Below are 7,280 nucleotides of genomic sequence, written 5' to 3'. Positions count from 1 at the left end.
CACCTCTTCCACTTGTAGCTGTAAAATGGGACAATAATGCCTTCCTTGCAGATTCATACAGCAAATACTTACTTCTGTGTGCTAAGCACTGTGGGTAGGGTTCCACATGACTAATTAAATCAGAATCTAGGGGGACTGGTGTGAAAGGGTGTCCAGGTATTTGTGTGTGTGTGTGTGCGTGTGTGTGTGTGTGTGTGTATTTTTTTAACCAGTCATCTTTTATTGGATGGTAATTCTGAATCAGGATATGAAAGGATTCAAGGGTGCCAGGCAAAGCTCACGGTCAGGAATGCTGAATGTGCCTCCACACTGGGCCCTCTTCAGTGGTGCTTGCATAGCTGCTCATGTATGAGTTCTCTGTAACAACAGCAGTAGTCGAAAAGCATATATGCTGCCAGCACCATAGAAATCCCAGCGACTCCTCCTTTCTTCACATAGACACACTTGTTGTAATACTGGTAGTAACCTCTTTGAAATGTTCCAGGAATGCCTTTAGGGGTGAAATCCTGTATCATTATCCAGCTTGACAGCTATCCTAGCCTCACATCCATGAGCTTCTCCTCCTTCACTGGTATGGACGACGCCATCTTGGAGTCTGTATATTTTTAAGGCACGCTGTGTGATTCTAATCTGCAGCCAAGGTTGAAAACAACTGAATTCGCAGAAGAAGGGTTGACTAGGGAAGAGAAAGGAAATCTCGCCAGAAATGCATGTAAGAAATCTCAGAGGGACAGGAGCGGAAGGCAATTTGGACAGACTGCAGAAATCGTTTTAGTATATTGTACAAACTGTAGTTCATGATTTGCTGGTGGGTCATGAAACCAATTTACTGTGTCATGACCGGCTTTAAAAACAAATAGAATAAGATGGGATTGAAAACATCAGAGCTCATAGTATATCCTAAGGATCATGGTTTCTTGGAACTTGTGTTTCAGAAACCTGTGTGGGTGTGTAAGCTGGGTCTCCTGCAAAGCATATTTCCCGTTATGAGCACGGTGACAGGTTTCTGGGAAACACTGGTCCAGCTGGATGGAGGGAGGCTGGGGGGGGGGACTGTGAAATGTACTTTAACTTTGTCTCTAGGGTAGTGGGGGGCCTTGGAAGGATTTTCAGGAGGGAGTGCATTTGAGTGAGCCCTCACTTGCCTCATGGGCGGTGTGCTGTAGGAGCCAAGGTTGCCCCTGCAGTGGTGGTCCTTGGAACAGTCAGTCAGCTGCCTGGGGGAGTAGAGGGGCTGAGAGATGTAAGGAGGACACCAGGCCACACTGCTGAACTTTGACTTCTCACCTCACCTTTTCTACTTTTTCCTTCTGGGGCAGGTCCCTGGGTCTTTGGTCAAGGTGTACACTGTCCCCTCAGACCCTGTCAGAAGGGCCTGATTCAGGACCTTTGTAGCATTTTCCTCTCATGTCTCCATCTGGAGAGCTCAGAATGGCTTCAATAATTCAAGCAGGGAGAGAGAAGCCTCGAAATCTTCTGTAAACCGTGGCACTGTTTGGGTTTCTGGCTCCTCTACACGTAAAAATATCAGGATAGATGTAACAGATGCTTTGAGAGCAAATTTCCTTTGAGCTGGTATCAAACATAAATGTTGGGCCCGAAGGGGATATTCAGAAAATTGTGGTTTGGAAAACTCCATTTTATCTCAGTGAAGGTTGGGCACTCTGTGAGCTTCCTCTTAGGGCCAGAGTTTACTGGTTCTTAGTGGTGCTAGGGGCTCAGGTTAGGGGTGGGAGCAGCCAGAGAGACTTCCTCCCATATGTCCCTCCAGGGCTAGGGCATGGTGGGATGGGAGAGAGAGGAGTGGCATCCGCTCCCACGTGCACATGTGGATAGTGAGTGGCAGCACAGGGAGCCCCTCCTACCCAGCCCCCCCCCCCCTTGTACTTCAGCCACATGGGCCTCCCCTCTTCACTTGGCCACACTCACTCCTGCCTTAGGCCTCTTGTATCCCCTCTTCCCATGCTGGGAACACTCCCCCTCATGTCTCCACAGATGTCTCTGCTCAAATGTCACCCTTTCTGCAGGCGACCATCTAGATAATTTTTCTTCCAACACTTTTTCATTCTCTCCTCTTGCTTTCCTTCTCTTTAGTATCAATCCCTACCTGAAATGATTCATGGGTCAGTTTTTGGTAGTCTTCTCCCCCAGCTCAAGGGCAAGCTCCTCGAAGGTGGGTCCCATGTCTGTCCATGTCTTCCTAGTTCCCTGCTATATCTTTTGTGCCAGACCATTTGCAGGGCATGTGGAACATGGGAGCTGGTGGTGAGTACTTCTTTAGTGAATGAATGGTAGACATGGGCCTCACGGATGGATAGACTTATTCATCCTTCATTCAACCATGTTCCAGGCTTGTTTCTTGCTGGTGAAGGGGGTTTGCGAAACTTGGTTAATGGCCTTTTGTAGGGGACAGCCACCTACAAGGTGACACAGCATGGTTTTTGCACCCCACTGTCTTCCCCTGAGGCTAGACCTCTGTTCAGAAGATGCCCTCTTCCTCGGGGGCTTCTAGATGGCCTTTAGTAGTTTGTCCTTGGGGACTGACAACAAGGATCCATGTATCTACTGAGACCACTAGGGAAATCATTATTAGCATTGTGCCATTAGCAAACCTATTCTACTAGTCCCAGATCTGGGACACACTCACATCCCCTTCTCTGCTCCTGGGGCCTTTTGCCACCTCCTCCCACCTGTTCGCATTCCCTCCCTCCTCTGTACCTAGGCTGATAACACTTTCTTTTTTCCTGTGTCATTCTTTGAGCTCCATTTGAGTCCAATGAAAATTTCTCCCCACAAACTCAGATGTGTAACATGTATCATTTTCTGTAAATTGGAGCCTCCATCCTGCCAGGCTGGTAGGAACTGTGTCTCAGTCATTTCTGGGTACTGCCTCTCCTCCAGGGAGTGTGGGCGTGCCAGGCAGGACTCAGGCAGAACCAATGGTTTGGAATCACCAGGGCCATTGGGCCGTCCCCACAGTCCCATGGGTCCCCAGGTTCATGTTCCTGATGTTTATTTGCTATGCTTAGAGCCCGAGTCTTGTGTCCAGAATGCCTACTGCTGTTCTTGCAAAGTACCTACTTCATGTGTACTTGCAAAGAAAAATAGGAGGGGCACCTGGGTGGCTCATTCTGTTAAGTGTCCAACTTTGGCTCAGGTCATGATCTCACAATTCTCAAGTTCGAGCCCTGCATCAGGCTTTCTGTGTCAGCACAGAGCCCACTTTGGAACCTCTGTTCCCCCTCTCTCTCTGCCTCTCACCTGCTCACACATTGTCTTTCTCAAAAGTAAATAAATATTAAAAAAAAAAACACCCTGTTCCTCCCTGAGGGACCAGTTTGTTTAGCTTCCAGTCATAAGGGTCCACATGTAAAAAGGATAAGTAAGCAGATTAAGTGTTAAATTGACCAAGGACTCCAGCCATTCGGAGGAAAGAGCAGGAGGCTTGGAGAGGTGGTGGAGGGCTCCCTGGAGGGGACAATATGCACCTGCCCCTGGAAGTTGGGCTGATTTGAGAGTTTGCTTTGGGGAGAAATTTATCCCCATATCAGTCCAATGCCCAGCTGGCCAACTCCACAGCCCATATAAAGTGAATTTGCTGGAAGAAAGAGCCATAGCGAACTCTTGAACTCTGAAGGACTTGAAAAAGTACGTTCTTGCTGTATCGGTGTGTCCCTGCTGCTGCCAGTCAGGCCTGACAAAGTTCAGTTTGGGATGCGGCAGCCCCTGGATGGAATTGCCTCTTCATACAACAGTGTGTGGCTTTGAAATGTTATATAACAAGTTCACCTGACACAGGCCTGAGCAGCTTCTCAGCTGTCGCCCCCAGCTCTGCTCCCACTGCAAAGGGGCCACATTAGAATCCAACCCCAGAGCAAACGAATCTGGAGTCCATTGAGATGGCAGGTGGTTTTTATAGCTTTCACTGCGTTTTGAGTGGTGCACAGAACTGACAAAATGCCTCTCAAGGCAACAGCTTCACTGGACACAGTGTTTTTGAAAGGGATTCAATTCCATTTAAATTATGGCATTTTTCAGTATTTTGCACATTCTGTACCCCGTCTTCCTTTTTATTTTCTATAGCCAAAGCGCAAATGTGAATTAAAATTGCCTGGGAAAATCCAGGCATAAATATTAAAACATTTGGCTGCTGGTTAAAGGGAATTTATGTCTGCATTTTCTCTTTGTTGCAGAAACTTGTTTTTATTTTTGGTGGAAGTTGTTATTCCAGACGTTAGAAGATGTGTTTCTTGGTGCTTTCCCCCTCTTCCTTTAGCAACCCCTGTGTCCATCCACTTGCACCTACCCTCCTGTCTGGTGGTTTGGAAACAAGACCATCATCAACAAATCAGGCGGGGGTCAAACCCCAGTGTCCACAGGGCCCAGCAGGTAAATCAGTGAGTGATGTAGACAGGAGGCAGGCAGTGAACCAGAGGGTATGGGTCCATTTGGAAAGACAGAGAGCACTCTGCCAGCTCCTGGTTGCCACAGAAATGCAGACCCAAGGTGTGGCTGTGTCTCCAGCATTTTCAAGAGAAGCTGGAATCCAGATTATAAGGGGAAATTTCTTGACTTTTAAATGTCGATGGCTGAAAAACAACCCAACCATGTGGATTGAATAAAATCCATAAGCCAGATTGAACCTGTAGGCTACCAGCATAGAGCGTCTGTTAAAGATTGTCAGGTTCTCCTGGCCCAGGAGTAAGTGGGCTTACCTCCCTGTGTAAGGGAGTTCTCTTGGGCCTTTAGCTGTCTCTTCCAGCAATAGTTTTACCTTCAAAGAGGGACCTGATCCAGAAGAGGGAAAAGCCTTGGCTGGAGAGGCACAGGACCCGTACTTTTGTTCATACCCTGTAGCTTCTGGGGCCTGGTGACCTTGAGAATCTATGGGTTTCAGTGCCTCTATTCTTTGAAATAAGGAAAATTGTTTCAGGATTACCCACTCAGTTTCTTGTGAGACAAAAAGGATAACATCAGTAACTATGATTTGGGGAGAGTAAATCCTAAGTGCTGTTCTTATTTTGTGTGGCCAGCACCTGGTGTGAAGAAATCATGAACTTGAAAAGGATGTTATGCTCCATGCCTGCCCAGGTACCAGCCTGGTTCTTCCTTCTCAAGGGCAGTGAGCCTTGGGGCTTTCTGTGCACATCTACCAGCATGATTTCCCAAACCTGTCACAGCATAGGCCACAGAGGAAGGGGAGGAACAAGGTAGGCAGGAAGCAGAGTCTGGGTACAGCAGACCCCTTCACACTCCACTGTGCTGTTATGGCTCAGAGCAGCTTTGAAAAATTGGGGGTCCCCTTGTTTGTTTAAATAAACAATAAACAAATAAATCATAAAATAAATAATAAACAAAGAAATATTATCCAGATAGTGTTTCCCAAACTGGAGTTCCAAGGCACACCCCTCTGCCTAGGATGTTGAGAGGAATGAGAAAGGATCCCATACTCAGGCAAACTAGGAAACATTGGAGTAAAGTCAGATGAGTTTCTTTCCAGCAGGACTCCACAGAGTTTTAGAGGTTGAGAGTGTCCAGTGTTTCTCAAACCTTTGTTTATTGAGTACATGTTTACATTTCCTTAAGACACAATTTTACTCTACCTGAGTTTCCTACATGCCGCCTGAGTGCTAGGCACAGGGGACAGAACGGTGAACAAAAGCAGACCTGGCCTTGTGATGCTGAGAGTCTTGTTGGGGACAGTGGCATGAATCAAGTAAGAACACACCCAGTGTAAAATTGTAATGGGAGAAAGAATGCACAGGAGAGAAGTGTGATGCCATTGGGGGATTTGCTCCTTTCTCTGGCGATCCGGAGGGCGAGAGGAAGGGTTGAGGGAGCTGGGAGGGATAGAGAGGCATTTATCAGCTGGAGAGGCATTAACCAGGGCCATGGGTGCTTCCTAGAAGTGGACAGAAACCAGTGTGGTGAGACATCCGGGGGGTGAAGACTCATGGGGGTCCGATGGTGGTGATGGGAGGCATGAAAGCCTCCTTCAGCCATGGCTTGGCCCCTGCCTGACATGACTTGGAGCCTATCCACACAAGGCAAGCTCCCCCTCTCCTGCCAGGGTTGCAGGAAGCCTGCACGGGCTGAGCTCATGGAATAATGAACAAATGCTAGCTGCCTGGTGCAGTACTTAATTTCTTGCTGCTGTGTCTGGTCTTTGTCCTGGGACTGTGGTCAGCTTTCCACGTAGACAGATTACATCCTTGGGAAGGATGTTGCTACCTGCTGGGACCGCCAGCGGGTGGCTCAGTTCCCAGTAAGGTTCTCTTTGCTCCCGTTTGCTCTGAAATCAAGAATTTGTTGGTTGTGCCTCCCTGGTGGCTAATACTCTCTTGAATTTCATGTTACTTGGAGTGCACACCCAGCCAGCACAGCATCATTGCCTACCACATGTTCACAATTCACTCAGTAAATATTTCTTGAATGTTATGCTGGACACGAAGCGGGAGGGGTGGACAAGGTAGTGGAGACCCCCTGCTCTCATCCAGCTGTCCTTCAGGTGGGGCGGTGGGAGGCTGAACAATACTGGCAAGCCTGGTAGGTGTAGGAAGCACCTGACCTCAATCAGAGAGCTTCATAGAGGGCTCCTGGCAGAAATGCAGTCTGAGGTGTGGTCTTGAGTGAGACAGAGAGAATGCATGGGCAGAGGGAGGCCAGGTACAGAAGAAGAGGGGGGAGAATATGGCTCAGTCATGTGGCTGCAGCACGGGGGCAGGGCTGGCAAGGCCACTTTGTAAGATTTCCTCTTTCCCTTGATCCCCTGGAGAAGCTTCCCGGAGTCTGTGGGAGAGTCCTGAGCGGCCTTGGTCACAGTCAGCCAGTGCCAATTGTATTTTTTCTCTGGAGCACTCCAGACCCCAGGCACAATAAACCAAGCCTTGTGTGTCTCAGCTACTGCCTGTACGAGTGGGTGGCCACACGCATGATGTCGAAGTTGCAGGAAGTAATCGCTGCCAACTCTTGGAGTACCCTTCCCTCCAAGAAGCCTCTGCCTGGATGCCCTGAGCCGATGAAATGATAGAACTGCCACTACCAGAGACAGCTTTTTTCATTTAATGAGAGGGATGGGGGTAGTGGGAATACATCGGCTGCAGTGACCTTTTACAGTAGGAAGAGATATGCCAGAATGGAAACAATTATCTCAAGTGCCCGCGGGCACCAGCTTCCTGTTGATAACATGTGGTGCTAATTACCTTGAAGAATTCAGGACAGATGTTGGTGCCTGGAATTAATTGGCCAGCAAAGGGGCTGAGCCTGGCTTAGGACCAGGA

General features: G+C 48.4%; 1 pseudogene; it reads right to left on the bottom strand.

Moving 5' to 3' along the window:
• Positions 1-320: 320 nt before the first annotated feature.
• Positions 321-587, bottom strand: LOC122200406 (annotated as a pseudogene).
• Between the last annotated feature and the right edge of the window lie 6,693 nt (positions 588-7,280).

The sequence above is a fragment of the Panthera leo genome, chromosome A1, assembly GCF_018350215.1.
Source record: "Panthera leo isolate Ple1 chromosome A1, P.leo_Ple1_pat1.1, whole genome shotgun sequence".
Classification (NCBI taxonomy): Eukaryota; Metazoa; Chordata; class Mammalia; order Carnivora; family Felidae; genus Panthera; species Panthera leo.
Note: the sequence above shows the minus strand (reverse complement) of the source record. Positions and strands in the feature narration are given on the sequence as shown.